The following is a 21,611-nucleotide window of genomic DNA, read 5'->3' on the forward strand; positions in this document are numbered from 1 at the left end:
CTGTCCTATCGCGAAAGCGCCTAACAAAATTCCAGGTTGCCAAGCAACTGCTTATTTTCCCGGAGACTCTTCTGAAAATGCATAATAGGCATTCAAAAGTTTGAAACTCTAATAATCTCTTCAAATGCTCCTATTACATCTAGTGTTAAATGATTAAAAGCAAGAAACTCCATATTGAACTTGTCTTATATCAACATTTTCCAAATTATGTTCCATTTGACTACTTGTTCCACAAAATATTAAAAGAGTTTGTTGAAAAAAAAATAGTGTAGGGGAGAAGGGTAAGGGAATTCCATGGCCAATTTAGGCAACACTCGGTTGAAAACGACAAATCTTATATAGCACTTATCATATCCCACACACTGTTTTAAGTTCTTTACATATATACTTATTTAATATGCACAAAAACTTTAAGACAGACGTACCATTACCATTTCCGTTTTCTAGATACAGAAACTGAGTCATAAAAACTGAATAACCTGTCTAATGTCACATAGCTAGTAAACCTTGAAGTTGCGGTTTAAACCCATGTACTTTGGCTCCAGGTTTCTTTACTGTAGATCTTTTCAAAACTATAGTATGCTAATATTTATTATGATATTCCAAAAGAGTCATAGAGCACACCACATTTTCTAAACATATTGGATAATGGAACTTTCTTTCACGGAATACCTATTAATGGCTCTAAAGACACCAATACTCCATGGAACACAGTTTGAGAAATGTTGTTCTAAATCATTTTTTTAACTTGGTTGCAAGCTTAACTTTAACTACTTGGGCACTATTTTTTTTCCTGTATTTGAATTTAAGCTATATATTGAGATATCAGGAATTCTCACAGTTTACACAAAGTTAACCACTCTCTTATTGAGTAATCATCAGTTATACTTGCCTTTGATGATATCATTTCAAATCGGAAATGTTACAGCTTTTTAAACGTAATCACTAAGAGAATTACTAATTATCTTGCTGGTACCTCTCAACAGACCATTTCTTATTTATGCAAATTTGAGCTATATGAACTCTTCTATTAGTACATACACCTTCCGGTAAGTTATTCACCTCCCTAGGTACCTTATTTGAATGTTTTTATTGACTGTTACTAGATGTGTCTAGATAATTTCTAAGGCCTTAAACTCCTGATCTACCATTGGTCTATGATTTTTAGACCAGCAGCAGCACACCCAGCAAGTGTCTTATAAGTCTAGGAGAGAGTGTGCATTAGCTATAGATTAGAAATGACAAAACACCCAAAATGTCTGAGATTAGGACAAGAGTCCTAATGCCCAGTTAGCCAGGAATGCAGGAATCTAAGAAAAGTAGCAGCAACCTCCTTCTCCAGCCCTCCCATCAAGTGTAAGATTGCTTCAAAGAGACCAGCCCACCAGAAAAGATACCTGCTGGTCTGTGAAATATGGCCTCTTAGACACCTATCAAATTCAATAAGCCAAAGAAAATTTTAAAAGCTAACAGTTCACATTACAAAGTGGCTTTGAATACCATTCTACTAGTCAACTTACTTTACCTTTTTCTATTCTTATTCTTAAAGAGATTCTGGACACCTTAAAAAACATATTTGGGCCTTTGCTTCAGTAGCACATATGCTAAAATAAGAACAATACAGAGAAAATTACCATGGCCCCTGTCTAAGGATAAAATGCAAGTTGTGAACGGCTCCACATTTTTGGTGATGGTCGCACAACAATGCGAATGTACTTAAGACCAGTGAACTGTATACCAAAAGTGGTTAAAATGGTAAATTTTATGTTATGTACATTTTATCACAACAAAAGAAAACATTTGGACAAGTCAGTGATCTCCTATAATCAAAAACTTATAACAAATATATAAAAGAAGGAAAAGATTATTAGCTTCTGGGATACTGCCAAATTTGTGGCCATTTTAATTCCATAGTTGCTCAAAGTATTTAAGTTTGAGCTCAAACATGTTAACTAAAATTAATTTATATTCCGAAATATTCTTGAGCGTAACAATGGTGCCAACAAAAACATATACAATAAAATATACAGCAACTGAACTATAACTTTATAGAAACAGAAAAGAGTCACATTCTTAGAAGGGAGCTGAAAAAAATACTGATCTATTACGTCAATTCACTTTTGTTTGTAAATCAATAATAACAGTAATCCATCAAAGTGAAGCCTATATTTGGATGATTTTGTATTTCTCTGCAGCAGATAGAAGTGAGAGTAATCTAGCCTTAACAGTACTAATAGGAGGGAAAGAGAGAAAAACCTAGCTAAGTTCAAAGATATGACAAAAATCAAGTTTGCCTTAAGATAGCATTCACATTGGAAAGGAAATTCAATTCATTAAATGTATTTTTGAAATATGCATTTCAGAAAATCAGAAGACGTTTAGGAAGATATACTTTAAGGCTTCTCACTGAGGATATTAACATTAAAAAGTGATCATTGGGGGCCAGCCCGGTGGCGCAGTGGTTAAGCGCACACCTTCCGCTTCGGCAGTCAAGGGTTTGCCTGTTCAGATCCTGGGTGGGGACATGGAGCCGCTTGTCAAGCCATGCTGTGGTAGGTGTCCCACATATAAAGTAGAGGAAGATGGGGACAGATGTTAGCTCAGGGCCAGTCTTCCTCAGCAAAAAGAGGAGGATTGGCAGCAGATGTTAGCTTGGGGCTAATCTTCCTCGAAAAAAAAAAAAAGTGCTCAGTGATTTCTGTGAAATTTCATTGTCTCCACATGGTTTGTTCTGTTCACTGAAGCTGTAAGACTTGAATTCCTGCTGCTTTTTGGAAAGCCAGTTCCGCCTGCGTAGAAAACCAGCAATAGATTTCAAAATGAGATAAAATCAAATATATTTTGTTTAGAAAGCAAATTTAGGAGGAAAACTTCCTATCCATTTTTCTTTTCAAATAGAATAAATGACAAACTAGCATCATGCATTTAAAATTTTTAAGTTTTAAGATTTTTAAAATTAAAAGTCTATTTTGGTCTAAAATTAAGCTGTAATGCTAACTTCTGTGTAGCAGCTAATTAAAATTCAAATGTATTTTGTGTTTGTTAAAAGGTATCAGACTGACACTAGGAGAATATTAAATATGAATAATGAACCACCTTCCAGAAAGGTAATTGGCTTCCTGAAGATCACTGATACTCATTGTTTTTAAGTAGCTGGTCTTCCCTTGGATATGGCATATAAGTGCCGGAGAATCAACTGTGCAATCAATTCTCCACTCTTCTGAATAGTAGTTCTTAAACATGGCCGTGCTCTGTTGCCTCAGAGAGGTAATATAATGATTCTTTGTTGTTTTTATTCAACATATGATATTTTGCATTCAAATATTTATATACTACTTCAATGAAGACCAAAAAATCCAGCAAAACATCTAGAAATGTTGATTGGTCAAAAATATCTGCAGTTTAAAGATAATATGCATATTTATGATAATCAAAGATGTAATATATAACATCAAGAAGGACCTGAGAATATTGCAAGGATAGTGCTTGTCTGGCTCAAATTATGATGTAAAGAATACTGCAAGAGGAATCAGAATGGCTGATGACTAAAACTGGATTTATCTAAAGCTAGTTATATGACTATGTGTGTCACTTTACTGTTTCTCACAATTTTCTTGTCTTTAAAATGAAGCTCAAGGAAGCAACCAAGATGCCTTTCAGTAGGCGAACGGATAAATAAAATGTGGTACATCCAGACAATGGAAAATCATTCAGTGCTAAAAAGAAGTGAGCTAGAAAATCATGAAAAGACACGGAGGCACCTTAAATGCATATTACTAAATTAAAGAAGCCAATATGAGAAGGCTACATACTGTATGATTCCAACTATATGACATTCTGGAAAAGGCAAAGCTATGGAAACAATAAAAAGATAGTGGTTGCTAGGGATGGGTGGAGAGGGAGACAAATAGACAAAGCACACCATTGTTAGGGCAGTGAATATACTCTGTGTCATATTATAATGATGGATATATGTCATTATACATTTGTCCAAACCCATAGAATGTACAGCATCAAGAATGAACCCTAAGGTAAACGATGGACGTCAGGTGAAAATGATGTGTCAGTGTAGTTTCATCCTTGGTAACAAATGTACCATTCTGCTGAGTGATATTGATAATGGGGGGAGGCTATGCATGTGTGGAGATAGGAGGTATATGGGAAATCTCTGTACCTTCCTCTCAATTTTATGGTAAACCTAAAACTGCTCTAAAAATGTCTTTAAAAAAATTAGGTGCAATCCAACATTAAATTTCAATGAGTCTACATGAAATACATTACTTCTAAGATCATCACTTATTAACTTGTCATTTATTAATTTTATATGTTAATCGTGTCTCCTTTACCTGGGCTGCAAGCTCCTTACTGGAAGAAACTGTGTATTATTCTTAACTTTTGCATTTCTTGGTGCCTGGCACTGTAGTGTGTACATGGTAGTACCCAGTGAATGACTACAGAATAACCAAATGGATGTTGTGAAGGGATGTCACCAAGAGAAAGAAAAAGGACTGCTTGCCCAACACTAGTAATTGTGCATGATTCTCTTGCAGTGGGTCTATTTTGCATTCTCTCCACAATCACGTTCTGCTTGACCTTCCTGCCAAGATATAATAACAAACATGAGAAGTGGGCAAAAACAGAGACGTTTCACTCAAACACTGAATGTGCCAATAGTTCTGCCTTTGTTTTACTCTTTCATTGTCTAATGGTGCCATTCTTTATCATCAGCTTATGCTCATGCTTACTGAAGCAGTATACGTCAAGCATCTGTTTTAGAAAGCAAAGTAATATGTTATACTGAACATAATTATGTGTCGATTTTGCAACAGAATTTGTTTTATTCTCAATTTAAGGAGCACACGAAGTTAACCACAGGTGTATTCAGGTAAATGTACAAAGAAACTTACAGTCACATCTCAGAGGCTTCCATTTGTGTAATATTTAAGCAAATATGAATGCTAATTCTTTTAAATCTAAAACTTTTATGAGATTAATTCTAAACTTCCAGAGAACAAGAGATAAGGGAGACAGTCTAAATTATGCCTGCTATAATATTAATAATAATAATAATAATATTTAATTATATGTATATGTGGCTACATGCTTTGAGATAGAAACATTGATAAGTATGTCCCTCTTAGTTATCAGAATGTATAATTACTTGAAGCCACCTGAAATAACCAACAAGAACATGAGCATTTGTTATATGAATTAGAAGTTGAGTAAATAGATATCATGAGAACTTGGCTGTTATTCTTAGATCTTCAATGGACACAAGGTGTCTGGCAAGATTATTGCTTAAAGCTTACATTACTTTACTCATAAATTGCAGTGTGATCACTCAAGACTTTCGTCACTTTTAAACTCACCAGTCTATTGCATTTTTCATAATCAAGTATAATAAAAGTTTTTGATATTGTTCTTTCCATACTAAAACTACACTGTCTAAATTTCTTGGACTGGAAAAACCTGGCCGTCAGAGTGGCGTAGCCCCAAATTTTTCTATATCATATGCAGTTTTACTTTAAATAGAGCTGCCTCTTTTTCTGAGAGTAGTATCATTCCCAGGATGAGCTGGCCTTAGGGAATTATGAGGTATTGCCATCCAACACGAAAAAATATCTAATGGGCATGATTTTCCCTTAAAATTGCTGTGGAGAATATTATCCTCAGTTAAGACATGAAGTGATATGGTTGAACTACAGGCATCAACTATTTCATTACATCTAATATTCTATCCAGTAGAATAGATAGGTGCAAAAGAGAATTCTGACTCCTATCCATTCTGCTCAAAAGTATCATTATATGATATACACAAGTTAGTGCTTGGGTAATAGAAAACAATTCTAAATCAAATAATTAGAGCAGATCATTGATAGAGAAGAGATACACACACACGCAAGCATGAACACACAATAAAAAGAATTCTGCATGGAGCTGAGGGCTTATGGATGATTTATAATATGGCACATTCTTTCTGATTTCCTGAATTCTGTCACAGTCCTATTAACAATAAATTCAGAAGGAGATACAAACAATTTTTCTACTTGCAACCAATAGCTCGAAGTTGCTAAAGGGGCACACTAACTCAAATGGATCAAATCAAACAGAAGCCATAAAGAAATTTATCTCTTTCCTAACCTTTTTTCAGTGAGAATTCCAAATATTTTGGTAATAATATGTCTGACCTCACAAATGCTATAGCTAGAGATAAACAAACACACACAGCTGGGAGATAGATGAGGATGGGATGGCTCAGCACAATGTTAGGAACACTACACCATCTTGATGATGAGACAAGGGGCTTTATCTTTTGTGGCTTTGTGAATTTCCATGGCTGTTGTTCCTGTAAATAAGATAGTACGTCCAGAACCAATAAAATGAGAACAGAAACATCATCCCAGATTGCAGTTCACCAAACTATGTTCTGTTTATTCTCTTTCATTTCAATCGATGTGTTCCTTTTCCTTTGTTATCCTTCTGGGTCTTTGATATTGTTGGAAGGCTGTGTTTCATAAAGACTGTAGCAGTTTGTACAGTCAGATTAGCATGAATGATGTGCTTTCCCAAGTCAAAGGTATAATTTCAAGGTGATCTATACTATCATTCCTCCTGTTGGTGATCCTAGTAATGAAGCCCCCTCAACTCTGTCAATTAAATTCCCTCTTAATCACTTATTACTCTACTTTTTTATTAAGGAACAGGGATCTTAGTTTAGTTATATGTTCTATTTTATTTAACACTTGGCATGTGTCTCAGGTAAGATTGATACATTTGAAAAAATGTTTTCTTCGGCTTGTTGCAATTGAATTGGCAGCCTAGGAACTTTAGAAAGTTCCACATGAAATAGTCAGATCGTATAGATAAAGTGCAATTTACTTTTTAGTGTGAATTCCTGGTACCAGCAATTTCAAACACAACATTAATTTTCCAAAGCCGATTTTAGATAGTATTACTTCAAACTCATAGATTCTGAGCCTAAAAGTGATATCTTGACTCTGTAAAATGAACTAAGAATTTCACAACCACTGTTTAATAGGTCTACATTCCTTCTCAGCTAGACTACTTGAAGAACTTCCTAAGAGTTCTCCCTGTCTCTAATTCTTTCTCCCTCCAGTTTATCCTATACACTTTTATCAGCAATATTTTTATAAACAGCAGTATTTTCACATTCCTCACCTTCACCAAAATGTTTAGTGGTTCATCATTGCCTATAGAATAAAATTTGGAACTCTTACTCTGGTATTTCCAACTTCCCATAATCTGCCTCCACTCATCTTTATAGGCAGAGCTCCTACTCGTTTCCATCATATCCCCACTACTCTAACCAGACTGAACACTCTGTTACCCATACAAACTCAGTACTAGCTCATCTTCACATTCTGCAGATTAGATTGTCTCTTTTGCCTGGAATACTTTTATCCCTGTCTTGCCAACTGCAGCCTAACCAATCTTTAAAGCACAACTTAAATGCCATCAGCTCTGGAAAGCTTTCTTTAATTCCCACAACTGGAAATAATTCTCTTCTTTGAACTTTCCCATAGTACTTTACATAGACATATTTATATGAACATGTTTATGACTTTCTGCCTTTTATTATGATTATGTTAAAAGTAGACCTCATTTTCCAACTTAAAATAAAGCCTGCGAAGGCTGCTGTAGAGCACTATGTCTTACTCAGTTTTGTACTCTTAGCAGGATCTAAAATATTGTCTTGTGGGTAGACAATACTTGATAAATGTGTGTCTAATGCATTTACCATTCTATGGAACAGAGGTTTAGAAAAAGTGATATGAAGATCTTCAATACTCAGAATGTAGTCATACATATGGGTAAACGGTACTCACATATACTCACATACGCTGACATCAAACACCATTTTTTTCTTTTTAATTCAACTACTCATCATGTGTTGTCATGTCTCTTGTGTCTTTAATATATCATGAAAATTTCCCTATATTTTGCTTAAGAGATGAAAGTAAGAATGAAAAATGGTGATTTTTAAGACAATTTTTATATTTTTCCTAGTGGTTTTAAGATATATTTTAAACAAATTTCTTATTTTTGGAAAATATCTACGGAGAAAAAAGTCTTTGCCCCTGATTAATCATGGAGTAGGTCTGACTGGTGAGGAGAAAATTACATTACAAATGAGCAGCTACCTGTTATCAAATTACAAGGCATTTTCATCAAAGGACCTAAAAAGGCAGCAGACTGACCAGTTAACATGTTTCCACTGACCTGGGGGGATGTTTTTCCAGTTAATAGCTTCTGAAGAATGCTTCCTTTTGATTCTTGTCTCTGACACAAAAATGATTGTCTCATTTAACCAGTCTTCTATCACATATATCAGAGAATCCTATTTACTCACACACTACTGGAACATTAAAACACAATAGAGTGATTGTCTCTAGAAGAAAAATTTAAAGATTGACATTTTTTTACCCCAAAAGGGGGTTGAGATCAAAAGCTAACTTTAATAGATGTTTGACTAAGGTCATACTCCTAGGAAATGGAACACTGAAGATGAAAGAAAAGAAATAGGTTTGGCTTTTGATCTCAGCCAAATCCATTTGGCATTGTTTAGCTTTTATATAATACTTCACTTTTAGGTGATATCATGACTGAAATGAATTGGCTTTCTTCGTGAGGCATTCATAGCTCTGTATTACTTTGGCATTTAGCAAAGTTCCTACTTTGTTAGCTGGTATTGCGATTGCAGTTGTAAACAGGTTTTCTTCATCTGTAAGTACCACTGTCATAAGAGATCCATGGTAGATTTTCAAAAAATGTAAAAGGGAACTCAAAAACCAAAATTTTCCTATAAAATGCTCTTCAAAGAAAATCATAATTGAAGTCACTATAAATTTCTAAATAGCAAAGGGCCTTCTTAGTTTTAAGCTACATTATTTTTAACGTACATTTTCCATGAAAGAGAGCAGTTTGATTGCTGCTTTGTAGCTCAGCATCAGACAGAGCCAGTGTAAGAGAAAAAAAAAGGACTATTATTGAACATCTACTACTATACGTCAAGCACCGTTTAAGAATGTTATAGATATTATCTCATTTAATCTTCAAAATAACTCTATGAAAATGCAAGGACTATTATGCCAATTATACAGATGAGGAAAGTGAGAGCGGGAGAGACTGATTAGCTTGGGCAAGATCACATAGTGAATAAGTAATAAGGCGAAGCTTTAAACCAAGCTTTATCTAACTCCAAATTTCTATTCTTTCCATGCTGCTTTTCAATTATTAAAATGCTAGAGCAAAAAAAAAATGTTATTTTATTTAGCCCCATGAATTAAGTGATTCTCAAAACTACACCAATAATTTAGATAAGCTTATATGTACAATATGAGTCATTATTTGAGATGTGGGGAAAGATTTACACTATTTATCAAGCAGTTGTCTAGATAATTCATGCATCCCCAAATTAACTTTTGTCAAATGCTTACAGATTATCACTGCGAAAGTTTAGGGTATTGTGTTTTATTTCTTGAATTATCCCAATAATTGTCTCAGTGTGTCACTTCTCTTAGCAGGTGCAAGCTGTTTGTAAGTATCTACATCTCGTAATGCTTTGAAAAAAATAGAACAAGAGCTTTCTAGGTGACAGCTTCCCATCATCTATCAAAAGACTTTACACGGTAGATTTTTTTAAGAAAATGATCATCACAAAGATCAGTGATTCTGAAGAGAAGCTCGAGTTTCCAAATTAATAGATTAACAAATGATTTTAGAAGAAAAAAGAAGTCAAAGGAAACATCATGTATAACAGCCTTTTCTTAACAGATCTTAAACATTTCAACTTTATTAAGAGACAGACCCATAGTTCTTATGCCATACTAGTCTAAAAAGGTGGATGTCAATCAAAAAGATTAAGGACTCTCTGTACTGAAAACTGACAGCTACCCAGAACTGGAGATCCCCTCAAATCTACTTGTCTTTGAAAAACACAGGGTAGATTAGGATATCCTCTTTCTCTCCTTTCTTTTATTTTCTTCGCTTGTCAAAAGATTATTCAGTGCCATTTCTTCCCCTCCTGCACTGCTCCCATTCCTCAGTCCTCTACCCTAGCCCTTTCACAGTCGGTCTCAATCACAAACAGAAGGCACAGTGGAGAAAAGAGTAAAAGAACTTTGTAACTGCCCTCTGGAACAAATCAAAATTTAAACGTCCTGAGGAGAGAAGGCTCAGATTAAAATACTTTTGAGACTCAGAGAATTTGCAATACATTTGGCGTTCCAATTTCAAAGGGAAAACAGACCAATATGTCAAGGGAACATTGAGGGTTTTTTTTTCCATCCTTCAAGGTAAAAAGCTCTAGTAAGGGGAAACATGTAAAATACAGAAAGCATACCATTAACATTTAGTGCTTATCTTCTCTGATGCCTTTCTCATGAGAATGACAGTGAGGAAGCTAAGGAAAGCTGCTGTCCATGTTGCCCATGGAGAAGGAAGAATTATTCTCCATGTTTCAAGAGGCCAACTCCAGTCATGAAACTGAAAGTGACAGGGAACCAAGCACAACTGACGGTCTCAGCAGTATCCTGATTAAAGAAAAGATACCAACCCGTTTCATGTCCTTTCTCTATGTACAACTTTAAAGGAAACTAGCTATTCCATTTTAAAAGTTATGACCATAAAGGACTAGCTAACAGTTGAGTGGATTCATATTATCTTTACTGCCAAAGTATGGAGGAGGGGGAAGGGGAAATGAAACATTTCAATCACTGAGGGCCTAAAAAAAGTAAAATCAAACCACTTAAATTAATTCTATGGATATTTGCAATAGAATAAGTTTGAAAAGTCACCCTTCAAACACTCATGGCTGTGTTTCCCCTATCAATCAGACTTAAACTTCACAACCTATGTAAAGCAGTCAGTGAATAAAAAGAAACGTATGTTAGTTTGTTGCAATTTTTCTCAATAAAAAACTAGTCGTTAGAAAGCTCTAAGTAACTACACATATCAAAAACTAAGTTCATTTTAGTTTATTTAGTTTAGGAAATATTCCTCAATATTCAAATTGTTTTGAAAACTATGACTAATAAAAGCATGTTTTGGAATCTTTTTGACCAACATTTAATTGGAATATTTCATATTTCAGCAGCTAGAGACTTACAAATAGAACACTATTTCTCCTCACATTTACCTTCCAACTGCATTGTGATTTCTTTGTTTATAAGTAGTTACTATTGTAAGTATTTAATGGATGCCCATTAGCAGAACTCTAAGCATTTTCATTTTTAAATGTAATTAAACTATCAGAATGATTTTAATGCAACATTTCATGGCACAATAAGGCAAAGTACTATATTATCAGCCCAAGCACAACTGACATCTTCCTGTTCATTCAGTAATTCACTTGTGCAGCTTGAGCGGAGAAAAGATGATAGGTGGATATTATACAGCACCTCAAATCCTAGGGGCCATGGTTTATGTAATAACAATGTCAATCGGGATCCACGGCTTAAAGAAATTTCAAGGGGCTGGCCCCGTGGAGTGGTGGTTAAGTTTACACGCTCCACTTCAGCAGCTCAGGGTTTGCAGGTTTGAATCCCCAGGGGTGGACCTACACACTGCTCATCAAGCCACACTGTGGCAGCATCCCACATAAAATAGAGGAAGATTGGCACAGATGTTAGCTCAGCGACAATCTTCCTCACCCAAAAAAAGAAAAGAAAAAGAAATTTTTCTTTTCTTTGTTGCAATTTTTTAACATGTTTGAACATAACAAGAGTTCAATGTTAGTGCCATATAGAGCATAGTATGATTTTCAAAATAGTGTCTTTCTTATTGGTAGATAACCTTGAGGTAGATAGGTTGATGTATTTTAGAGATATTTATGACACTATTTTAAAACCATTTCTCCCATATCTTCCCTTGTCCCTGCTGATTCAGTAAAAAGAAATTCACACAAAATATTTGCTTGGGGATGTTTTTCTGGTTTTCAAAAATACTTGGTTAAATGTACAGAAGATAAAATATTACATAGGTCAGTTGCCTAAGTCTAAACCGTACATATTCAATTACAACTGGCATGGCTTTTTCAAAGGAAATTTTTACATAGAATTATTTCATGCCTTTATGTGGTAGGGTTCCTAAAAAACCTTTTCAAACTGGCATTTGAATATTTCATCTTCTTCTTTTAAAAAACATTTTTATGATCCTGTTCATATTTGAGGATCAAGTGTCCTTCCCAGCATTGACAAAAAAACCCAGTTGAAGAAACTCATTTCAGACTATCGAGTGCATTTTCATAGAAAGTTAGAAATCAATATGAATAGCTGGACTATATGGAAGAAAATACGTGACAGAAAGTATGAGATTTAAAAAGCTAGAACTGAATCTAAGTCATCATGAAAGACAATTCTGTATACATTACAAAATGAGCAAATAGACGTTCATAAGTAAAGTCAAAATACGGCAGGAAGCCAACTTTAGTGAAAAATTGCATGTAATTCATATAAATGAGCAAATATGAATTCTTATTCCTTCCTAAAATTGCCAAAACTTCCAATTTTAAAATGCATATATTTCCAAATAACTGGAGTATAATTGAGATTAGATAAAACAGGTCAGTTATAAGAAATCTAATGTAAGGTGCAAAAAGATACTACTTTTGAAAAATCTGAAACTCAAAATATTGCCTTTTAACTTTGCCCATTGTCATCTACCTACCTATTTGTCTATTTAAAGGATCAATATTATGAATAGTTTACATCTATACATAGATTCACTGTTTACATAAAACATTCACACATATAATATCATTTAATCTTCAGAAAATTTCTACAAAGTAGCCCAAGCTAGGCTTAGATCATTTCAATAAGTATATACATATTATACTATGGATAAGACACATTTTATATCTCTATGATAGTAGATATCATAGAAAAAACCAGAAGAAAATGTAAAAAAGTTTTTATAAAATATAACTTTCTTGCATTTTTAAATTTTAGTTATGATTAACAAAATACAGTAGTATATTTTGCACTGAACCACCAAAATAATATTCATTGAGCTCATAAACTGTCTGGCAATATGATAATTTCTTTAATATACATTATCTCAATTCATTCTTCCAATATTTCTAAAGGAATTGAAAGTTACGGTCTCATTTTGCAGATAAGGAAAGTGAAACAAAGAGAAGTGAAAATCTTGGCCTATTCATAAAGCCAAATGATGGTGGAACCAGAATTCAAAACAAAGGTTTTCATTATAAGCTAATACACCAGGCTACTTCAGGATGCAGTGCTCAAAAGTGGATTTTTTTCTAAATTTGAAAAAATTCTTATTCTGTGTTGAGAAATCAAATTTTTCATAATACGGGTATTTGAGATATTTTTGATGGTAGAAAAGGAAGTTTTTCTAATATTTGGCTACTTTATGTGTGCTTAAAATGTACCAGATGAGGGTTGATACAAATATTACCAATATTTGAAGAAAGTAAACTATTACCAATGTTTGTAGAAAACAAACTTCTGCTAAAATTTTAGGCAGTTAAATGGCTGCTGTCCCTCTGTAAAGTCAATGTGGTATAGAGAAAAGATTATAGGCTCTGGAGGTAGAGAAATTTGCATTCAAATACTACTTAAGGGGCTGGCCCTGTGGCTTAGTGGTTAAGTTTGTATGCTCCACTTTGGCCATCCGGGGTTTGCCGGTCCGGATCCTGGGCTCGGACCTACACACCACTCAGTAAGCCACGCTGTGGCTGCATCCCACATAGAGGAACTAGAATGACTTACAACTAGGATACACAACTATGTCCTGGGGCTTTGGAGAGAAAAAAAGCCAAGAAGATTGGCAACAGATGTTAGTTCAGGGCCAATCTTCCTCACCCAAAAAACCAAATAAACAAACAAACAAAACCCAAATATTACTTTAGTAACTCCCTGGATATATGATCTTGTATAAATTCTAAGTGTTCTCATTTATAAGATAAAGAAAATGATACTTTTCAACTTGTGAGGTTGCTGTGAAGATTAAGATGGATTATGAAAATAAAACATCTGCATACACTGGGAAGTCAATAAATATAACAGATTATAATTATTATTAGTGTTTGAAATATGAAGTGAAGTTTCCACCACCAGACCATGATGATCTAGAGACAAATACATCTGGTTTCAAATTTCAGATCTAACACCTTACTTTAGCCAAGTCACTTTACCTGTCAGAACTCCAGTTTCCTCATACGTAAATAGCAGCAACAATATCCATTCACAGTGCTGTTGTGAGAATTAAATAAGATGATGAGAGGATAGCCTTCCTCACAAAAGGCTTGCATTTGCCAATTTTGTTTAAAAAATACATGAATTATTGCTTCAAAGGAGAAAAGAAACCAAAAATGCGGTTGAATTACTTCAAAAACTCAAATCTACACTCTGATAGAAACAGAACATGTTTTTCTCCTGATGAAAAGAGACTGTCCTATTCTCATTCGCCTTAAGGTCTTTTTCAGAAAGGACTAATAGGAGAGGGTGACACCAGGCCCTGACACAGTGCTTTAGAAGCTTTCAAGGTGTTCTAACATTTTATGGACCTACTCATTGTGTTCCTCTCACAAAGGCTTTGCATGGAAAAAAAACAGAATTGTAAGGAACAGAAACACTAAAGAAACCTTGTTATTCCATGCCAAATGTTAGGTGAGAACTTGTAACAACAACATAAATGTAATCTTGCAAATTTTTTTCTTTTTTTAGATTTGGGCATACTAAATTGCTTTCTGAGATTGCTCTCCTAGGTGCAGTTCACCTTAAATGAAGGTAAGAATTAACCCACTTTGGTTAATGAGCAATGCTGACTTAGCTGTATTCCCCTCAACATTTTCTGGGCAGCAGAATTTGTCGAATTTTCCTTTAACCACAGTGTGTTTCCACAACCCTTTCTAAGCCCTCTGCTCTGACATAAATAGCAGTAGCCTGCTATCCATTGTCAAATCCAAAAGAATTAAAATGCCATCCAACTGAAAAATTCAATGTGAAAGTAGTAGAAAGGACCCTGAACACAGAATCAAGAGAATAACGTTAAACTCTGAGCTTCAATTTCCTTACCTGTTAAAATGGGGATAATATCTTCTCTGCAGAGCTGTTGTGAGGTGTCAGTGAGATAAGAGATATGACAAATACTTTTGTAAACATTAAAGTATTATATCCAAGATAAGTGGTTTTCTCAAGACTTTTCTTAACGGTCCCTATATCATATTTTTCGTCTTTTTTCTATTTTTATCGAATATCATTTTAAGAATCATTCTTCAAAAGTCTGAGTACATTACAAATAAATTCAGTTTCCCATTAACAAGGTTGTTTTTTAGAGGTAGAGTTCAAGATTCCCCGAACACTATCAGGTTCGAACTAACTGAATGAACCTTCACATAATTATAGTTCGATAATGATGAATATTCACCTATCCATCTAAATCATATAGTCATGTGGTCAAGGAGCCTGGAAAAAAACAATAATCATTTTTTTCTTCAAGAGATCGAGTTTCTTGAAAACATAAATATATTTCTTTAAGAAAACTATATTACCATACTGTAGCTTGTCTTTGAGTAAAATATTGAAGTGCATAATATAGTTAACTCTTTTAATATTTGTATATGTGCACAGTAATAAGTTTGTCAGAAGACAACACTAATTTATACCAAAAAGTATATTCTGCACTTTTCCTTTATGAAGTACATGAGAATTATGTATAAATAGGGTAAATAATGTTCTATGAATTAGGTTTTAAGTATGAAAATAGAAGGACCTGCCCCATCTGCTAGAACAGACCATGTGACTCATTCACGCAATGGGTCCTGAATTATTGATACATATGCTTATATATTATATTTTATAAGAAGTATCAAGGGATCACACCATCTGGCAAGAAGACATCAACGATAGAATCTTATTCTCAGTGAACACTAGAATCCAGATAACTCAGTAATTAAACCATTTTTTTTAATTATTATGTTCTTCCAAAGTAGGCAAAACTAAAAACTGGAGATAATTTGTTTCATCTTCCCAAATCCAGGAAATTACCCACTGAGCAGCTTATAGCATGCTCCACTGGGAAGTCACCACCCATGGATTCTACCAAACAAGATGATATTTCATTCTTAAGTAAAGTATTTAATATTAAGTTTTGTAGTGGATGGTAACAGGATAATGATTTAAAGAGGAATAGTATAAAATGAAGGGTATATACATATACATATACATATATATATATGTATATGTATACACTGAAACAGAAGGGAACAGAAACAGGAGCCGGCACAGAATAGAAATAAGAGATCCACAGATGGAGAAGAAGGAGAAAGGTGTGAGTTTGAGGAATACCAGCACTGACAAGAGGTGAGAAGTGGAAAAGATCCTGAAGGCCTTCCATCTAAGGGCCACAGACTTTTTTACTACAAATAAATTATAGAGTATTTAAAACAGAAAACTACTGAAAGGACAAAGCTTATAATGTAGCTGATAAATGAGCACAAAATATCTGCATTAAAACTTAAAGTGCTTGCAAATTGGAAATCTTTTGTATAACAAAATATATTCTACTTACGTTAACACACATTCAATTCCCTATATGTAAACCTAGATGTTTAGCTAGGAAAACAATATTGAAAAACAAGTTTAGATCACTTTAAAAGATGAATTTCCTGATGGTAAATATTGTGAAATTTAAAAAAAACTAGTTCAAGTCCTAGAACAACGAGTAAAATAATACCTGTCTTTTAAAATTAGCTGAAGTAATGCAAGCTCTGAAACTGCTAGAACAGAACCTGGTAATATAGCAGGCTCTCAATAAATAGTTTCTTAGCTTCCTTCTAGTCTTCCTTCAGAGAGAAAAGAGATTTCCCAGGAATAAGGTGGACTATTTAAATGGTATATTCACTCTTCTAGGTGCCTATGGATCATTTAATAGTAAATTGTTTCCAAAAAGGCCAGAAAGAGTCAAAGAACTTTTGAGAGGTGTCTAGGAAATAACATGCACTGGGAAAATTGGACTGGCCTTTTCCTATGAGGCAAAAATGATCATTTATCAGAGAATTGGGACCTGTAAACTACTAATATTTTCCCAGGAGTATTAATAGTTGGAATGCCGTAGAAGAAAATGCATTTGTCTGACAGTCAAAACACATGAATGTTATTCCCAGCTTTGCCACTGATTCTCTCTGTAAACTCGGACAAGTCACAATTCCATGTATGTGACTTGGCAGCTTGATCTGAAATATGAGGGTTGAATTAAATGATTTCCAAGTTTATCTTCCAGCTCCAACACATTGCAGGTAATAATATTTTACTTTTACCATAGAAACTAAGGTCTGTTATCACAAATACCTAACAAGCAAATTCTCTCAACTTCTAATCTTCCCACACAAAAAGACAGTGCTTCTGATGCATCTTAGTTCGACAGGAAAAACCAGAGGTAAGAATGAACCACAAAGGATTATATCTGTAATTCTGCAGCTGTTATGGATGAACCTGGCCATTGAAACATTTAAGATTACCATGATGGGAAATGGGAGTTAACCACAAATCAAAAATTAGTATGGGTTTTTTATGTCAGTTTAGTTTCCTCACCTCCATAGAAAAAAATCACAATGTGATCTAGCATTCTTGTTTGTCTCAGTCACAAAGTTTCAGAAGAGAAATGATCTCTCAAATAAATGTTTATTCTGCTCAATCTAACTTCCTTGGCATAAGGTTTGTACAGGGGTGAGCAAATAAAGATTTTATTAGATAGTATTACTGTCACCAATTTATTAAACATACATATACATACTCTACATCTCCTATTAGTTATTTTGGAAAACAGGTCAAAACTACCTACCCTTCCTTCCCTCATGGCCTACTTTCTTCTTCCTTAATTGCTTCAAGGGCTTAAGCTGACATCTTTCAAAGAAAACATGTTAAAAATAAAATTAAAAGGCTGGCAAAAACCAGTTCGTCATATACATTTGTGGTTTTAAAAGACATAAAAAATTTGGTTTGTACAATCAGTGAGTCCCAGCAGACCACCGAATAACTGACTGATAAACAGAACTGGTTTGAGAGGGCAACATTTTTCATCAGCTCCTGAGGAAGAGTTTCTACAAAAGTTCTCAGCTCTTTACTGAGAAGCAGGGAAACGACTTAGTGGCCATGCACAAGGCAGTCGAATCACTGAGGTCATGTGTAACATAGATGAGAGTTCCAGTGTCCGTGAAAATTCCATTTAAAGGGTTTAAATTAAAATCAATTTCAAAGACAATTCGCATGAAATGTCTCCATAAAGGTTGTTTTTGTCAGTCCTCATATTACTACCTAATTGTCAAGGTAATCAAATACGTATAATCAATGGATTTATTATCAGAAATCCTTACAGCGTTCAGTATAAAGTACAAACTCCTCTGACTAATTTTCAATGTTCTTCACTATTTCTTCCCATCTTACCTCTACAATTCTTAACCCACTGCCCAAGCTCAGTTCTTACACTTCCTTTAATCTACTAGGCTCATTCCTGTATCTAAACTACGTTTTTGTTGAACTATAGAAATTTTACCCATCATTTAGTGACTCCTTCAGTCCCATCCATAAAGTTATTCCCAACAACTTCATCCTACATCCTTTTATGAACACTTGAAGAACATATTGCCTCAAATTGCAGTATTTTTTTGCCCTTAACAAAGTGCAGAGAGAAAGAGCTTATATTGTAAACCTTGCTGTTCCATTCTCTGGTTGTCTTTGATTGAGTCTGAATTTCTTTAGGCCTCAGTTACCTTATCTGTCAGAAGAGAAGTTCAGACCAAGTTCCAGGTTTTGCAATATATAAGTTTTACTTTAGTAAAGTATGGCATTGTTTCAACTCATTCATGATTTAAAAAGAAATACAGCAGCACTCTTCTAATTATTTCGTGACCTTCGATATACTACTAATAATACGCAATAACTGCTTGCAGAAAGTGGAAATGACTAAAACGAAAGTACATCAGCTTTATATTGCTGCTGTAACAAATTCAAACAGACTTAGTAGTTTAAAACAACACAAATGTGTTACCTCAGAGTTTCTGTAGGTCAGAAGTCTGACATAAGACAGTGGGCTAGAATAAAGATGTCAGAAGGGCTATATTCCTTACTTGAGGCTCTGGGGAAAAATCAGCTTCCGAGATCAGTTAGGTTATTATTTGAATTAAGTGTTTGCAACTATAGGACTGAGTTCTCCATTCTTTTGTCTGACTGTCAGCCAGTGATCATCCTTAGCTCCCAAAGTCTTCTCTTTAGTCCCCACCTATGGCTCCCTACATCTCAAAACCAGCAACAGAGCTTCAGCTCCTTATGCTTGGAATATCTCTGACTTCCCCTTCTGAGTCATCTCTTTTGACTTTTTCTTTCTCTACATCCCTCTGACTAACATTTCGGCCTTCTTCATAGGCCATTAAGGACTCATGTGTTTGCACTGGGCCCACCAAAATAATCCGGGATAATCTCCCTATTTTAAGGTCAGCTGATTAGCAACCTTAATTATATCTTCAAATCCCTTCACAGCAGGACCTAGATTAGTATTTGAAGAACCAAGAGACAGGAATGTTGGGGGGTGGGGAATCTTTAGGTGCAAAAATTCAAAAAATTAGCATATCAATTCCAGCAATATATAAAAAGGGCAATACATCATGACCAACTGGAGTTTGTTCTGGAAATGTAAAGTTGGATGAATTTTCCACAATCAATTAATATAAAACACCATATCAACAGATTAAAAACACAAAAATATACGATCATTGCAAAAGCTGTAGAAAGAGCATTTGTCAAAATTAAGCATCTATTCTTGATTTAAAAGAAAAAAATACTAAGTAAACTAGGAATTTAAAAAGTATGCTAGGGCCTAACATCCAGATCTTGGTTTTGAAATGCCATTCTCCAATAAGAGGAACTAGAGCTCTTGAAGAAATGGCTGCATCTAGGACTGGGGCAGAAAACATACGTGATGATCCTGGAGCATGTTGCAGCTCCAAAAAGTAAGGAAGTGCTAAAAAAAATAAACAACAAACAAAAACTACAATTGTGGGGCTATGTTGAAAGGACATAGGAGGGAATAAAAGTTTCCCATGGCCAAACCTGGAAATATTTGAGTAATAAAATAAATCAAGCAGTTTTAGATTATGACCCAAATCATAAAATAAATATCCATGACCCTATACTGATATAAATGAGTGCATAAATAATTAAATAGAGGAGAATAGACAAGTTCCCCATGCAGGCAAAGTCGAAATAATTTATGTAGCTACTTTTTCCTCAAAGTTGTGGCGTAACACTCCCCACTCCTTAAATATGACTGTGTATAGTTATTTCCTTCCAGAAAATACAGTATAAAAAAGGGAGGAAAAAGAGTGACTTTACAGTGGAGAAACCTGACAAACACTATACCTCAGCCAGATGATCAAGGCTAACATTAACAGTGGTATGACAGAATGAGAATGGCATTTTACCTCTGCGTCTTTCTTTGAAAACCCATAAACTTAGTCAATTCATAAGACAAACACCCAACAAATTCCAGTTGAGGGGTATTCTACAAAATACCTGACCAATACTCCTCAAAACGGTCAAGGTTATCAAAAACAAAGTCTGAGAAACTGTCACAGCAAAGAGAGGCCTAAGGAAACATGGTAACTAATGTAATGTGCTCTCCTGGATAGGATCTTGGAACAGAAAAAGAATATTAAGTAAAAGCCTAGGAGATTTGAATAAAGTATGTATTTTAGTTAATAATAATGTATCACTATTGGTTCATTAATTGCAACAAATGTACCATACTAACATAAGATATTAATAATAGAGGTAGTTGAGTGTGGGTGCATTAGGTCCCCAGGGCTGCCATAACTGAATACCACAGACTGGTTGGCTCAAACAACAGAACTTCCTTTTCTCACAATTCTGGAGGCTAGAAGTCCAAAATCAAAGTGTCAGAAGGTTTTGTTTCTTCTGAAGCCTCTATGCTTGACTTGCAGAGGTCACCTTCTTGCTGTGTCCTCAAATGGTCTTTCCACTGGGTGCGCACATCCCTAGTGTCTTTGTGTGTCAAAATTTCCTGTTCTTATAAGGACACCAATCAGATGGAATGAAGACCTACCCTAACAGTCTCATTTTAACTTAAATTCTTTATAAGCCCTCTCTCCAAATACAGTCACATTCTGAGGTACTAATCCAATGTGATTAGTATCCTTATAAAAAGGGGAAGTTTGGACACAGAAATACACATAGAGGGAAGACAATGCAAAGAGACATAGAGAGAAGATGGCCATCTACAAACCAAGGAGAGATGTTTAGAACAGATCCTTCCTTCATAACCCTCAGAAGGAACCAACCCTGCTGACACCTTGATTTTGGACTTCTAGCTTCCAGAACTGTGAGACAATAAATTTCTGTTATTTAGCCCACCCAGTCTGTAGTAATTTGTTATGGCAGTCATAGCAAATTAACACAGATTTTGGTACCAGGAATCGGGGAGCTGCTGTAACAAATTTCTAAAAATGTGAAAGTGGCTTTGGAATTGGGTAATGAGTAGAGGCTGGAAGAATTTTGAAGTGCATGACAGAAAAAGCTTAGGTTGCCTTGAAGGGACTGTTGATAGAAATG

At 34.7% G+C, this 21,611-nt stretch overlaps 1 protein-coding gene and 1 non-coding gene across 6 annotated transcripts in view; one reads left to right on the plus strand and one right to left on the minus strand.

Annotated features, from left to right (window-relative positions):
• Positions 1 to 21,611, minus strand: part of DACH2 (dachshund family transcription factor 2) — a 470,115-nt gene that overhangs the window by 149,598 nt on the left and 298,906 nt on the right. The window lies entirely within an intron of this gene.
• Positions 1,585 to 1,686, plus strand: LOC124246220 (U6 spliceosomal RNA). The gene has a single exon (XR_006890428.1). It is a non-coding gene; the product is annotated as a U6 spliceosomal RNA (small nuclear RNA).

Source organism: Equus quagga, chromosome 10, assembly GCF_021613505.1.
Source record: "Equus quagga isolate Etosha38 chromosome 10, UCLA_HA_Equagga_1.0, whole genome shotgun sequence".
NCBI lineage: Eukaryota > Metazoa > Chordata > Mammalia > Perissodactyla > Equidae > Equus > Equus quagga.